A 13,821-nucleotide genomic window follows, 5' to 3' on the forward strand; every position below is an offset into this window, starting at 1 on the left:
GGGCGCGGCATCCGTGCCATGGGTGGCAGAATACTGAGCCGGGCTGGAGGGGAGCCGCGGGGCCCGGGCTTGGCCTGCAGAGCCGGCGGCGGTGCGCTCGGCCAGAACAATGGCATGGGCTTGCTCGGGGCGCCTTTGTCCGCTGGGCTGTGACAGTGACAGCGCCGGGGAGTGGCTGTCGGAGAGGCAGGGATCGCCAGCTTACGAAGTTTCTGTGTGGTCACCGCCCCAGGGCCCGAGCACGGTTCTGTGCTGTCTGCGGGGGTAAGACGCGTCCCAGACGGGGCTGTCTGTGCGGACCCAGGAGGGTCAGTCGCCAGAGTCCGAAGTTGAGGACAGAGCTGGAAGCGGTGTCCGCCTGCAGACCAAAGGCGTGCCTGTCCTGTTCCGCTGCACAGCCAGTGCCCTTCCTTCTGCCTCCCGGGGCAGCTCAGAAGCGGGACAGGACGTGGGGACCAGGGTGGTGCAGGTGCCTCCCACAGCACAGGGCCGAGCGCTGGGAACAGGGGCTGGGAGCGCTTTTTACCGTGAAAGCCCAGGGAACCCACGCGTGAGCCACTGGATGACAGAAGGTCACAGGGACTGGGAAGGCGCCCGTGCTGGGAGCAGAGGCAGACAGTGGACCCGGCTGCCGACAGCGGGTGTTTGTAAAATCCCCGAGTCCTGTGTCACCGCCTTCATGCTGTAGCCTGGGGGAACCCACTGGAACCTCAAGGGTCTGGCTGAAATCTCAGCGAGTCCGTTCTGCACGTGTGGAGAACCAGCCACAGATCCCAAAACGCAAGACTGAAGCCCTGGGCACCTCCACGGAGCCTGGCCGACCAATCCTAGGCCTCGGAGCCCTGGTCTGAAAGGGCAAAGCTTAGCAGGGCTGACCTGGGAGAGCCTGAGGGTGAGGCCTGGGATGGAAAGTACGGGCGGACTGGTGGAGAACTTGTATCTAAGGAAGCTTCTTAAATAGGTAAGGTGCACACAGACATTTTGTTGCTGTCTCTACGCAGAAGGCCCTCAGGGTGAGACCCAGGCCTGACGTGTCCCTAGAACCCCGCATATGGAAAGCCACGTTGCTGTCATTTTTGGAAGCGGTGTATGAATTTCAGATTACCAGGAAGCTCACTCCAGAGCCAGTCACGTTGTAGGCATCGGCCACAACCCCGATCAGGTATGAGACCCTGGCAGCAACAGTTTCCGAGGTCTCTGGAGAGAAGCTGGCTCCCTCGCATGCTTCCAGGGCGTGCCAGAGAAAGCCGTCAGCCTCAGGGCTGTGAGACTCCCACCCAGGGGAGCTCTGATTGGGGGCTTGGGGATGTTGTCTAGGAGCCCCGCACCCAGCTGGGAGGTGTGGCCATCGCCTCATTCAGCAGTCTCTCTCTTATTTATTTGAAAGGCAGAGTGACATAGACAGGGAGAGACAGAGAGATCTTCCACCCACTGGTTCACTGTCCGGATGTCCACAACAGCTGGGACCGGGCCAGGCCAAAGCCAGGAACTCAGAGCTCCATGCAGGCCTCCCACATGGGAGCAGGGGCCATCTTCCACTGCTTTCCCAGGTGCATTAGCAGGGAGCTGGATGGGAAGTGGAGCAGCTGGGACTCCGTGTTGCAAGTGGCAGCATCGCCCCCTGTGTCACAGCATGGGCCCCGGAGTTGTCCATTTCACAGATGAGGACGTAGAGGCCGGGGAAGCAGAATGGCTTGCCTGTCACCTGCTCCTAAAACGTTGCAGAGCGAGTCCTACTGCAGGAGCAGGCATGTTTGCGACCGACCTTAGCCTTTGGGGACTTTACCGTGCATGAGGCCAGCTGTGGGGGCGGTTATTTTAATGTTGGAAAGGGAAGGAAGGGATATTTTGGAGTGTGCTCTCTGCAACTCAAAGTCACCCTCGAGGGCCTTCCCTGAAAGAGAACTCCAGGTGAGTTGGATCAGCGCATTCAGCCGCGCCGGCTCTGGCAAGGCCCTGGCCTCTGCCTCGTCCGAGGAATCCACGGGAGTTCCTGCCACTCAGGGTTAAACAAGATCAATGAGTTCTCCGAGGGGGGCTTCCCTCTGAGTCTGAGATGGCGGCCGGTCATGGTGAGCTCCTGGTGCGGGGGAGAGATTTCCGGGTATTGATTGAGGCTTCTCCTTCTGTTCGGTGGCTGCTGGGCCTGCCCGGTCCCGAGCTGGTCCCTGTGGCTTGCAGCACGCAGGGCTTTTGTTCTGCTTTGCTTTGCTTTGCAGCCGGCAGGGAGCCTCCATGCCCTTCCTGGTGCGAGGGCAGGGACAGGAGGGAGAGGACCTCTCCCCGCGCTCACGGGCAGCACTGGCCAAGGCGGGGCTCCCGTGCCCGGGTGGGGTGGAGGCAGGATGGTGCCGCTCCTCCTCCCGCTGTGCACCTGCCCGGCCACTCAGCTGCAGCTCTCTGTGAACACGCTCCGCTCCCGGTGCAGGCCTCTCGCCCTGAGCTGGGGGAGGGCTCCCGGGCAGCGCCCAGGCCTCGAGAGGTGCAGTGCGAGAGGTCTGCAGCTGGGGTCACCTCTGTCCCCCGGGAGCGCAGGCCGTACATCAGTTCAGGGTGCCGTTATCCACTCAGGGCAAGATACCAGGGCAAGGTCCGTCTAGTAGGGGACAGGTGGCTGGAGGTTACTGAAGCCCGAGGGGCCCTGACAAGACGGCGGAGGCGGCCCAGGGCGGGTCCCTGGGCCACATCCTGGTGCTGAACTGGAAGAGGAAGTGCATCTATTTATTTTATTTATTTGCTCAGCTGACTCTGTGCTCAAAGCCAGTTCACCGTGGACCGTGTGTGCTGTGCTGTGCCAAGCAACTGGGCTATAGATATACGACCCCTGCCCTCTGCAACTCAGCACCTCACAGGCAGCAGGGCTGCCGCCGCCTGCGTCCTGCGGCGTGAGCGGTGCGGTTCTGTCCATTGTGATCTGTTTCTGTTTCCCAGATCATTGAAGTTGTCCTTGTGCACGTTAATTGCGTCTCCCTAGAAAAGCATGTGTACGTAGATATCTATTTGGAAGGCAGAGTGTTGGGGGGAGGGAGAGAAGGGGGGGATCTTTCATCTGATAAATGGCCACAACATCCGGGGCTGGGCTAGGCTGCAGCCAGGAGCCAGGAGCTCCATCCTGGGCTCCCACGTGGGTGCAGGGGTCCAAGCGCCTGGGCCTTAGCAGGGAACTGGGCTGGAAGTGGAGCGGCTGGGACTCCAATCAACGCTCTGATGGGGGATTCTGGGTGGTGGCTAAGCTGTCGCGCTCCAACGTTGGCCCCGTTTCCCTCTCTACGGAACACCTGATGGCCTGCGTGCTGAGCGGCTCCGGACGGGGCTGGGGCGAGGTGGGCCGGGCTTCCTGGGGAACCTCCCACCGAGGTTGTTCCTGGTGCCTCACAGGGGCGCCGCTGCCGCAGGTCCTGGGCTTGGCTGGAGTCGCATTCCTAACTAGAACAGTCCTCAGGCTCTCCGTTCACCCAGAGAAATCCAGTGACTCCCGAGACGAGCAGAACACCCCCAAAACGGAGGCGACCGCAACAGACAGACCTCGTTCTTGAGTGCTTACGTTGCTCGTTTCCAATCACGTATCCCGTGCTCTGAAGGCACTAAGCTGCGGTCCTCACTGCTGGGCACTGTTTTCTGTGTCTAGTCTCTTCCCGAGTTCAGTGTGTACTTTGTCTACATCTCCCCAGAGCACCCTCGGGTATTCAGAATGTGAGGAGCGAGGCAGAAATGCCGGGGTGCTGCCCCCTTCCCTCCCTTCACCTGCTCTGCCTGCCCCTTCCATACGGCTGGGTGCCTGCTGGCGCCCCCCACACTCCCGACACAGCCAAGGTGACCGGGTGACCAGAAGCACCACCTGGACAGGGAGCGTCTGTCCGTGTGCCGACTCCCCATTGCCCAGGACATGTGTGAGTTTTGCACACGTGGGGTGATTTCTGGAAAGTGGGAAGTAAGGGGGGAGGAGAGGTGAGAATCCCTCAGCGGCTCCCAGGGCCGGCGGTGGGCGGGGGAACAGGCACAGCACCCTCACTGCCAGTGCGCGTTGGTCCCCACGATCAGATGCCACCGGGGGGAGGGCGCGTTTGCTGTGTGGCAGGTGGCGCTGGCGGCCGGGTCAGCCAAAGCCGCGTGCTCGTGACGTGAGCAAAGCTGGTCGGAGGCGAGAGGCTTTCTTAGACGCTTTTGCTTCTGATTGCCCTGGGTTCTGTGTGTTGCACTTTCCCAGCATGCCGTGCCTGCCGGTGGACTCTCCCTGGTAAGAGCTGTTACCCTGAGCTCACGCGAGTAGGGCGTATCAGCCAGTGGCCTGTGAAAGCTACGGCACGATGTCATCCAGCAAATGGGTCCAACACAAACGCGTTTCACGTGAGATAATTTCAGTGCCATCTGACTCGCTGCTGTGACAGTCCCTCGCCGCTGGCTGTGTTCCCAGGGCCACTAGGTGGCTGTGCGGGGGTGGGGTGGGAGGCTGCACCCCAGGGGGCAGGGAGGGCAAACGTGGCACCGCATCCAGGACGTATCACTGGGCAGGCACCTGTCGTGATATGGTCATGAGTTCAAGGTGTCTCAGACCTGAGCCTGCCCTGTGCCGCCCGGCCTGCTCTCAGCCGGACGCCCTCACCCTGCACCCACGGCGAGGCGGTGTCCCCGTCTTCCCTGCCACCCTGCAGGATGCTGGGCTACACGGCGCCGGCTGCCCTTTCTCTGACCGCCTCACCGTGAGCTCGCCAGACCACTCACAGCGATAGCCTCGGGTGCCCGTGCCCGTGCCCTGCGGGCTTGGCCGTTCCTGGGGCTGCACCGGCCGACTCTGGTCAGCCCACAGGAAGGGCACTGCAGGACCTGAATGGAGAACCGAATTAAAAGGTGCTTTTGTTTTGAGTCATAAAATTTTAAAAATCCACGTGCACATGGAGTCTCTCCAAAGGTCTGGAACCGCGCCTATTAGGAATAAGCAGTGCACAGATTTCAAAACTTCTTTTGCACAAAATCAACTTCCCGAGTTCCGAGGACTCGCTGAGCCCTGTGGTGTGCGGCGCTGCTCATGCCTCTTACTTCCAGCTCCAGGAGCCCGCCCGTCCTGCCAGCGGCCTCGCCTCGCGCCTGCCTCTGTTCCCGATTTTGTCACCCTGTCAACCTCGCTTTCCCCGGCCGCCGCGCGTGCTCAGGTGCCGGAGAGTAAAGCCTCACCCCGCACCGTGTCGCTGCCAACCCGACTTGTGGAGACAGACACAGGCCTCCGCGTCCCTGCTGCTGGGATGGGCGAGGCCGTGGGCGGGTGAGGGGGTGGCAGAGCTGGCAGAGCTGATCCAGCCGCGCGGAGAGGAAGGAACGGCTTTGCTCTGGGCTGCTGCGTCTCCCACACGGATCAGTAAGATTCAAAAAAGGCATGGCAGCATGGGCGTCGGCCGGCAGCCAGCACATCCCCCCTGCCGGAGTGGGGGCGGGGACGGACGGTGACAGGAGCAGCACGCGCCTCACCTGCGAGTGACTCGCGTGGCGTGTTTCCACCGTCCCAGGATTTTCAGATAATTGTCAGCCAAAATGCATTTCTGGCCCCCGTGCTGTGCAGTCCCTGCGGGCAGTGTGCCTGCTGCCCCAGGAACCGTGGCCCTGCACTGGGCAGTCCGTGTGGGCAGCGTGCCTGCTGTCCCAGGAGCCCTGGCCCTGCACTGGGCAGTCCCTGCGGGCAGTGTGCCTGCTGTCCCAGGAGCCATGGCCCTGCACTGGGCAGTCCCTGCGGGCAGTGTGCCTGCTGTCCCAGGAGCCATGGCCCTGCACTGGGCAGTCCCTGCGGGCAGCGTGCCTGCCGTCCCAGGAGCCGTGGCCCTGCGCTGGGCAGTCCCTGCGGGCAGCGTGCCTGCTGTCCCAGGAGCCGTGGCCCTGCGCTGGGCAGTCCCTGCGGGCAGCGTGCCTGCCGTCCCAGGAGCCGTGGCCCTGCGCTGGTCAGTCCGTGTGGGCAGTGTGCTTGCTGTGCCAGGAGCCATGGCCCTGCACTGGGCAGTCCCTGCGGGCAGTGTGCCTGCTGTCCCAGGAGCCGTGATCCCTGCACTGGGCAGTCCCTGCAGGCAGTGTGCCTGCTGTCCCAGGAGCTGTGGCCCTGCACTGGGCAGTCCCTGCGGGCAGTGTGCCTGCTGTCCCAGGAGCCGTGGTCCTACGCTGGGCAGTCCATGTGGGCAGCGTGCCTGCTGTCCCAGGAGCCGTGGCCCTGCGCTGGTCAGTCCGTGTGGGCAGTGTGCCTGCTGTCCCAGGAGCCGTGGCCCTGCACTGGGCAGTCCTTGTGGGCAGTGTGCCTGCTGTCCCAGGAGCCGTGGCCCTGCACTGGGCAGTCCCTGTGGGCAGCATGCCTGCTGTCCCAGGAGCCGTGGCCCTGCGCTGGTCAGTCCATGTGGGCAGTGTGCCTGCCGTCCAGGAGCCGTGATCCCTGCACTGGGCAGTCCCTGCGGGCAGTGTGCCTGCTGTCCCAGGATCCGTGGCCCTGCACTGGTCAGTCCTTGTGGGCAGTGTGCTTGCTGTGCCAGGAGCCATGGCCCTGCACTGGGCAGTCCCTGCAGGCAGTGTGCCTGCTGTCCCAGGAGCCGTGATCCCTGCACTGGGCAGTCCTTGTGGGCAGTGTGCCTGCTGTCCCAGGAGCCGTGGCCCTGCGCTGGGCAGTCCCTGCGGGCAGCATGCCTGCTGTCCCAGGAGCCATGGCCCTGCACTGGGCAGTCCGTGTGGGCAGCATGCCTGCTGTCCCAGGAGCCCTGGCCCTGCACTGGGCAGTCCCTGCGGGCAGTGTGCCTGCTGTCCCAGGAGCCGTGATCCCTGCACTGGGCAGTCCCTGCAGGCAGTGTGCCTGCTGTCCCAGGAGCTGTGGCCCTGCACTGGGCAGTCCCTGCGGGCAGTGTGCCTGCTGTCCCAGGAGCTGTGATCCCTGCACTGGGCAGTCCTTGTGGGCAGTGTGCCTGCTGTCCCAGGAGCCGTGGCCCTGCACTGGGCAGTCCCTGCGGGCAGCATGCCTGCTGTCCCAGGAGCCGTGGCCCTGCACTGGGCAGTCCATGTGGGCAGCGTGCCTGCTGTCCCAGGAGCCCTGGCCCTGCACTGGGCAGTCCCTGCGGGCAGTGTGCCTGCTGTCCCAGGAGCCGTGGCCCTGTGATGGTCAGTCCGTGTGGGCAGTGTGCCTGCTGTCCCAGGGGACCATGGCTCCTCTACAGCAGGACCTCCTGGCTGCACGTTGCACCTGCTGCCCACAGCTTTTCCTCCTTTAACTGGCCAAGTTCATCAGAGAAAGACATGGGGGAGTTTTGCTTTAAGAGACTTTATTTGGAGATGGTCAGGGTGGAAATCCTCCAGCGACGGCTCAAGGAGCTGTGCACACAGCTTCCGTTTCCCATTTCTTAGCCCAGGGTGGTTGCAGCCTTCCAAGGTCTCGGGTCAGACACCCTGCGAACTTCCAGCCACAGTTCCACGTTGAAGGTGCTGTGTGGACAGTCGCTGTCTAAGGATGAAAAAGCAAGAAATGTCCAGGTCTGAAATGTGGGCAAAACACAGGAAGAGCGGAAAAGCTGCCCGGAGAGGCCAGAAGGGGCAGAGGAGGCCAGCGGAGCTGCGTGGGCTGCCCGTAGCTGTCAGGCTCCCAGCCATGTGGCTGGTGGCTCGTCTGGCACAGGTGAGACCCCGGGGAGACAGGGGCCGGCGGTGTCATGGCCCATACCGCGTACTTGCAGAGACGCGGCGAGAGGGCCGCTGGTGCCTGCTAGCGCCCCTGGCTTTGAAGATAAAGCAAGGCGGACAAACACAACGGGAAAGAGCGTTTATTTTTAGAACACCTTGGACTCCTTGCATTCTGCCTGCTTTGTCACCACTTCAGAGAGCAAGACAGATGCGCTGCTGGACTCAAAGAGGCAAAGACAGCTAACGCCTCCGTCCCAGCCGCCCCGGAGGCAGCCCAGGCCTGGGGGACTTGCGTGTCAACGTGGGGTGCAGCCAATTCTCCGGGAGACCCAGCCCACACAGAACCCAGTGGCAGTCTCCAGCCCGCGTGCGGAGGACCCAGGCACGTCCACGTCCAGGGCGCCCTCGAGAGCTGTGGCGTGGCGTGGCCACTCCCTGTCTGTGGTGGTGGGTCCAGGAGTTTAGACAGCTGACTGTATCCCTGAGCTGCTGCAGGTACTCCAACTGCTCTCGGCCTCCCCTGGTGCAGTCCGTGCGGACGCCTCGCGACGCCTCTGCCACGCGGGCGACAGCAGAGCCGTGAATCTGTCCGTGGTCCGCGCTGATCCTGGAGGAGCTCTGGGGGGACCGGGGGCTCTGACTCCGTGCACAGCCGTGAGCGGCCGCTGGCCCCCACCCTCAGCATCACACCTGTCTTCTGGGGCCACGTGTGTGAAGTCCTGGGGGGATCGTTTAGGCACTGACTGTGGACCGAGTGAGCGCGCACTCTGCCCGCGAGGCGTCTATGGGACGTGGGTTTGGAGAGTGAACGCGGGGAATCGCGACCGTGTCCTGCCAGCCATGAACCAGCCGGGAAGCCACACGAAGCCTTCAGCTGCCCGGGTCGCGCCAGTTCCGGGCCCGCAGCACCCAGAGTCGTCCCTGGGGATCCGGCCGCCGTCTCATCCAGGCTCACGACTAGCGGGGCCTCGTGCAGCACACTCTGCCCGGGTAAAACCAGACCAGGTGGTGGCTCCTGACGTTCCAAAGGAGTAAAATGTCAGCACACTGAGACTCTGTCCGCGTTTCGGAAGCAGCCCAGAGTCCGAGCGCATCGGTGCCAGCCGTCCCAAAACGTGGGAAAACAGCAAAGTCGACGAGGGTTTTCCTGGAAGGCTGGCGCTTGCGGACGAGCAGTGGGATTCCAGGCGAGTGGCCCTCGCGGCTTCTCCCAGCCGGTGGAAACCTGGCTCGTTTGCGACTGTCACTGGGACGCTAAGCCGTGACTCTTTGGGCTCGAATGAGCGAGTGCCCGCACCTCCCAGAGGAGCCAGCCCTGGAGACATCGGCTCTGTCCCAGGAGCCCCGGGCCTGCTGGGCTCCGCGCCTTCTCCCAGGCGGCCTCCTCCTCCTGGGTGTCCCTGCGCCTGCAGTCGGGGCCGTGGGCACCTCAGTGGGGGGGCTGTGGGCACCTCAGTGGGGGGGTGGGGGGCTGTGGGCACCTCAGTGGGGGGGCTGTGGGCACCTCAGTGGGGGGCTGTGGGCACCTCAGTGGGGGGGCCGTGGGCACCTCAGTGGGGGCCGTGGCCACCTCAGTGGGGGGGCCGTGGGCACCTGCACTTGAGGACAGAGGTGCAGCTTCTCTCTGGGACCGAGCAGCCAACTGGGTGGGGCCTGCGACTCGACCAGGTGCCCCCACTGTCCACACCAAGGCCCCCACTGTCCACACCAAGGCTCACAGCCCCTGTGTGAGCCCCACGTCTGTGGTGAAAATCAGCCAGCCTGACCCCTGCAGTGGGCTTGGGCACTGTGGGTCGGGTCCCCGGCCAGAGGGAAAGGAGGTAGGCCAGAACCGCCGGAGCAGGTCCCCTCAAGCCGGGTGCATCTGTCCGTCTTTGCAGCCCTGGGGCCCCGCACACCTGCTGGCAGCTGTCCCGAGACTCTCGGTGGACCAGGACCGATCTGCCCGGCACGGCCCTCGTTGGGGAGGAAGGGCCATGGCTGTTTGCTGTTCTCCCAGGAGGCTTTGCAGTGCATCCTGGCCCCGTGTGGCCCTCCCCCGTGCAGTCCTTGGGGGTGGGTTTGGCCCTGGGTTTCGGATCCTTGCCCGGCCCCTTGTTAGGCCTTGATGCTGGCGAGGTTGCCAGTGAGGCCTGAGTCCATTTCCTCCTTTGGAGTGAGCACAGTCCCTGCCCCGCGGGGTCTGGCCCGGCCTGGAATGGCAGAAGGTGCTGTCCAGAGCCCCAGTAGGGGGCAGGTGGTGGGCGAGGTGGGTCCTGGCCCAGCTCTCTGCCCTGCACCCTGCACCTGTGAGGGACAGGAAGAAAGCCCAGGACAGGAACCTGCCCAGCAGTACTCGGCTAGATGAGACTGTGCCTCCCATGACGGCCGGTCCCCTGGAGCCTCCTGTCGGTGCTGGGGGCCAGAGGCCAGGGGTCACAGCAGATAGCACGTGGCCGCGGCCGTGGGGTCTCCCTCCCCGGAACGCACAGCTTCCCTGAGGGCACGTCCAGGAACGCACATGGTGGGGACGGGACCAGGGGTTGGGCAGGGACGGCATTTGAGGCCTGGTTCCAGGGCCTCCACGCACCCTCCTGCTGTCACCTAGCCAGAGCAGCCGAGGCGGGAGCCACCCGCACGCATCATCCGTCTGCCGTTGGGTGGGGAAGGCACCGTGGTGTGCAGTCCATGCGGCCGGCAGCTCATGCTGGCCTGCAGGCTTCACTGCCCCAGCCACGGAGGAGCACAGACGTGGCGCCTCTTCCCTCTGCCCAAAGCCGCCGCCTCACCTTCCCTTCCACGCTGCCTGCTCCGGGCTGCTCGTGCTGTGCACAGGAGGGCCGCGGCCGCGGGAAGCACGTGGAACCGTCTGTGTGCCGTGCCACGGCCACGGGGAAGCGCGTGGAACCGTCTGTGGTGCCGTGCAGCGGCCGCGGGAAGCGCGTGGAACCGTCTGTGGTGCCGTGCTGCAGCCGCGGGGAAGCGCGTGGAACCGTCTGTGGTGCCGTGCCGCGGCCGCGGGAAGCGCGTGGAACCGTCTGTGTGCCGTGCTGCGGCCGCGGGGAAGCGCGTGGAACCGTCTGTGGTGCCGTGCCGCGGCCGCGGGAAGCGCGTGGAACCGTCTGTGTGCCGTGCCGCGGCCACGGGGAAGCGCGTGGAACCGTCTGTGGTGCCGTGCCGCGGCCGCGGGGAAGCGCGTGGAACCGTCTGGTGCCGTGCAGAGGGTGCGTGTGCTTATCTCGTTTGCTGTCAGAGAAGGTGGGGGCTGGAAGGTTCATCCGTTGTCAGAGCTGGACTTGGAGAGCAGGTGCCAGGGAACGGTGCTGGGTCCTGGGCTGCCCCCTGCCTCCCCACCTGGAGCTGCAGAGAGCCCAGCCGGGGCCACGCAGGCAGGGCACCCTGGGGTGGGTGTGTCATCATGGGAGGATGTGGGAGGCTGGATGACCAGCCCCATAGAACCAGCCCGGCCTCTGGAGCATGTGGACCGCACCGTTTGTGGTCAAGGGACTTAGCAGACAGGATCGAGTCGGGTTCTTGAAGGGGGGTGGCCCTGCGGGTGATCTCGAGGGCGTGAGGTCAGGAGGCAGGGGCTGCAGTGACGGGGGAGGGGCCGCATCGGCCACTGAAGTGGGAACAGCTGAGGACCTGGACCCCACAGAGGAGGTGCGGGGGGGCCAGGCCCCAGAACGTACAGGCTGTGAAGGCGTTTGCGGCTGCTCGGCCCCTGGGCGTCTGCACCGCACCAGCAGGAACCAGCTCCGGCTGGTCTGGGTTTGAGGAAGACCTGGGTTGTGGCAGAGGAGGCTGGCCGACGGGGCAGCGGCTGTGGCCGAGGGTTGTGGCAGAGGGGGCTGTGGCCAAGGGTTGACCCCTGGTCTCAGTGTGAGTGCCCGCACTTGGGGCCGGCCAGCACGCTGTCCAGGCCCTCCCCAGGGACGAGGGCTCGGGGTGTTGGGGAGAAGCCGGATCTGACAGTTGAGAGCCGGGCTGTCTCCAGCGTCGCTCTGTGAGCATCCAGGGAGCACCGCGCTGCCGGGCAGCGGAAGGAGGAGCTCCGTCCACATGGAGCTCACGTGCTGGGGGGAACCTTCCCAGAGTGCACCTGTGAGGAAGGAGGAGCCCGCGTGGGGCAGGGGGCGGGGCACAGAGCAGGCATTCCTGGGGGCCGCCGGGGAGTGTCCTTGCCCGGTCATTTGCATGCCCGGGACAGAGCTGGTCATTTGCATGCCCGGGACACGTGCAGCAGAGGGAGCCCAGGAAGGTCAGCGCCCAGAGAGGGGTGGGGAGGGGCGGGACGCTCGGGGCCCTGGGGCCTCGGCCAGGAGTTTGATCTGGTCCTAAAGGCTGTGGAAAGCCCTCAGCCATTTTGCGAAGGAAGCAATGGGTAAGGGTCATGTGGATGGTGAATCAGACCACAGGGGTCGGGAGAGGAGCCCCAGCAGCCGGTGGACGGGCCTTGCAGACGGACGGGAGTCGGGGTGACTCCTGCACCTGGGCTCCCAGGCAGTGAGGAGCAGCGTGGGAGGGGGTACTTGCGGGGCCCAGCAGGAGCGGGCGACGCCCTCAGACCGAAGCCGAGGACGGGCGTCTCCTGTGCAGCCTGCACACGTTTCCGGCACCGGAGGCACCAGGGTCGGGGCGGTGCAGCCCCTGCTCCCGCGCCAGGGGACAGCACGGCTCAGGGCAGAGCATGTCACCAGGCAGTGTGGGTGGGCCGAGGGCAACAGCCTCAGGGCCGAGCACCTCGCCGCCGCTCCCCTCCACCCAGGCCTCGCTGGGGGCGAGAGGAAGAAGCCACCTGGTCCGCACGGCTGTGGGAAGCATTCCTGAGGCTCCCACGGCCCGGACTGCACAGAGCTGTCACAGCGCGCCCACTGGCGGGTTGCAGAATGACAGCCCTGCAGAGTCCGTTTTATGTCCCCAAATTCTCCGCGAGAGAAATCCCCTGCCACGCAGGGTGCCATGTCGCCACCGCTGGCCCCCTTGCTGCTGGCGGAGTCACTCTGTAATCAGCACCTGGGCACAGCCGATGCCTGCAGACACTCGGCTACCTGGCACTTCTGGAGTGCTTCCCTGGGGAGGGGGGTAGACCCCAGGCCGGATAAAGCGAGCATCACCTTCCAGCACCAGGTCTTTCGTGCACCTGTCGCTGTTCAGGGGTGAGGGGGACTGAGCACAAGGCTTCTGTCCAGAGTAAGATGGGCTGAACGATTCTCTTCCACCGCGCTCGTCTGCAGGCGTGGGAGCGCGGGGTACTGGCGTGCTTGGCTCCGTGGCGCCTTGATCATTGTGCGTTTACCACCGAGGGTGCGGCAGACCTGTGTCTGGCCGGTCTGTGGTCGCTGTTTTCCCAGCCCTGTGAGCTCTCTTGGTGTCTGTGTCACATCATTTGATCCTGAAAATACTTCAGGCCTTTCATTAGATGGCAGCCTCTGGCGTGGTGAGCCGTCCCCCGCGTCACCAGTGACGTGGTGTTCTCAAGATGCCACGAACCGTCCCACCCGATGACCAGCTTCACTGACGAGTGTGTGCTGACTGCTCCCGGCCGGCCACGCCCCCTCTTTGCCTCTCCTTCCTGCTCCCTGCGTCACAGCAACGTTGGAATCAGGCCGATTCCCGACCCCGCAGTGCCCTGGAATGCTCAAGTGCAAGGCAGCGTCGCCAGTGTCTCTCTTTAAGTCCAAAGCTGGCAGTGGCGAGGTCCAGCAGGCCGCATGTCGGAAGCCAGGCTAGGACAAAAGCGTTGTCTCCTGCTCCAAGCTTCTAGCCGAGTGCTGAGTGCAAAGGAAAAGTTCCCGAAGGAAGTCGGAAGTGCTGCTCCGGTGGGCACAGCGTGGGAAGGCAGGTGGGGAGGCAGCCCTGCGGCTCCCGTGGAGACAGGTCTCGTAGTCGGATGGAAGAGCCAGAGCAGGCCCCGGCTCCGTTCTGTGAAGCCCTAGAGAGGCGAGGAAGCCACGGAGGACACGTTTGAAGCTGGCAGGGGGTGGTGGGCGAGGGTTAGAGGATGCCATCTCTGTCCGTGTTAATGCGAGGAGCCGCAGCAGCCGCGTGGACGGTGTGGCCCAGGTCACTGAGGGACGGAACCAGTGCTGGGCCAGGCCAAAGCAGGAGGCTGGAGCTCCAATCAGGCCTCCCCTGTGGCTGCAGGGGCCCAAGCACTGGGCCATCCTCCGCCACTTTCCCAGTAGCAGGGAGCTGGATCAGAAC

General features: G+C 64.5%; 1 protein-coding gene across 4 annotated transcripts in view; it reads left to right on the plus strand.

The window, feature by feature from the left end:
- Positions 1-13,821, plus strand: part of RPS6KA2 (ribosomal protein S6 kinase A2) — a 299,653-nt gene that overhangs the window by 161,322 nt on the left and 124,510 nt on the right. The gene's annotated exons all lie outside the window — the stretch shown is intronic.

Source organism: Oryctolagus cuniculus, chromosome 5 (genome assembly GCF_964237555.1).
Source record: "Oryctolagus cuniculus chromosome 5, mOryCun1.1, whole genome shotgun sequence".
In the NCBI taxonomy this organism is placed as follows: Eukaryota; Metazoa; Chordata; class Mammalia; order Lagomorpha; family Leporidae; genus Oryctolagus; species Oryctolagus cuniculus.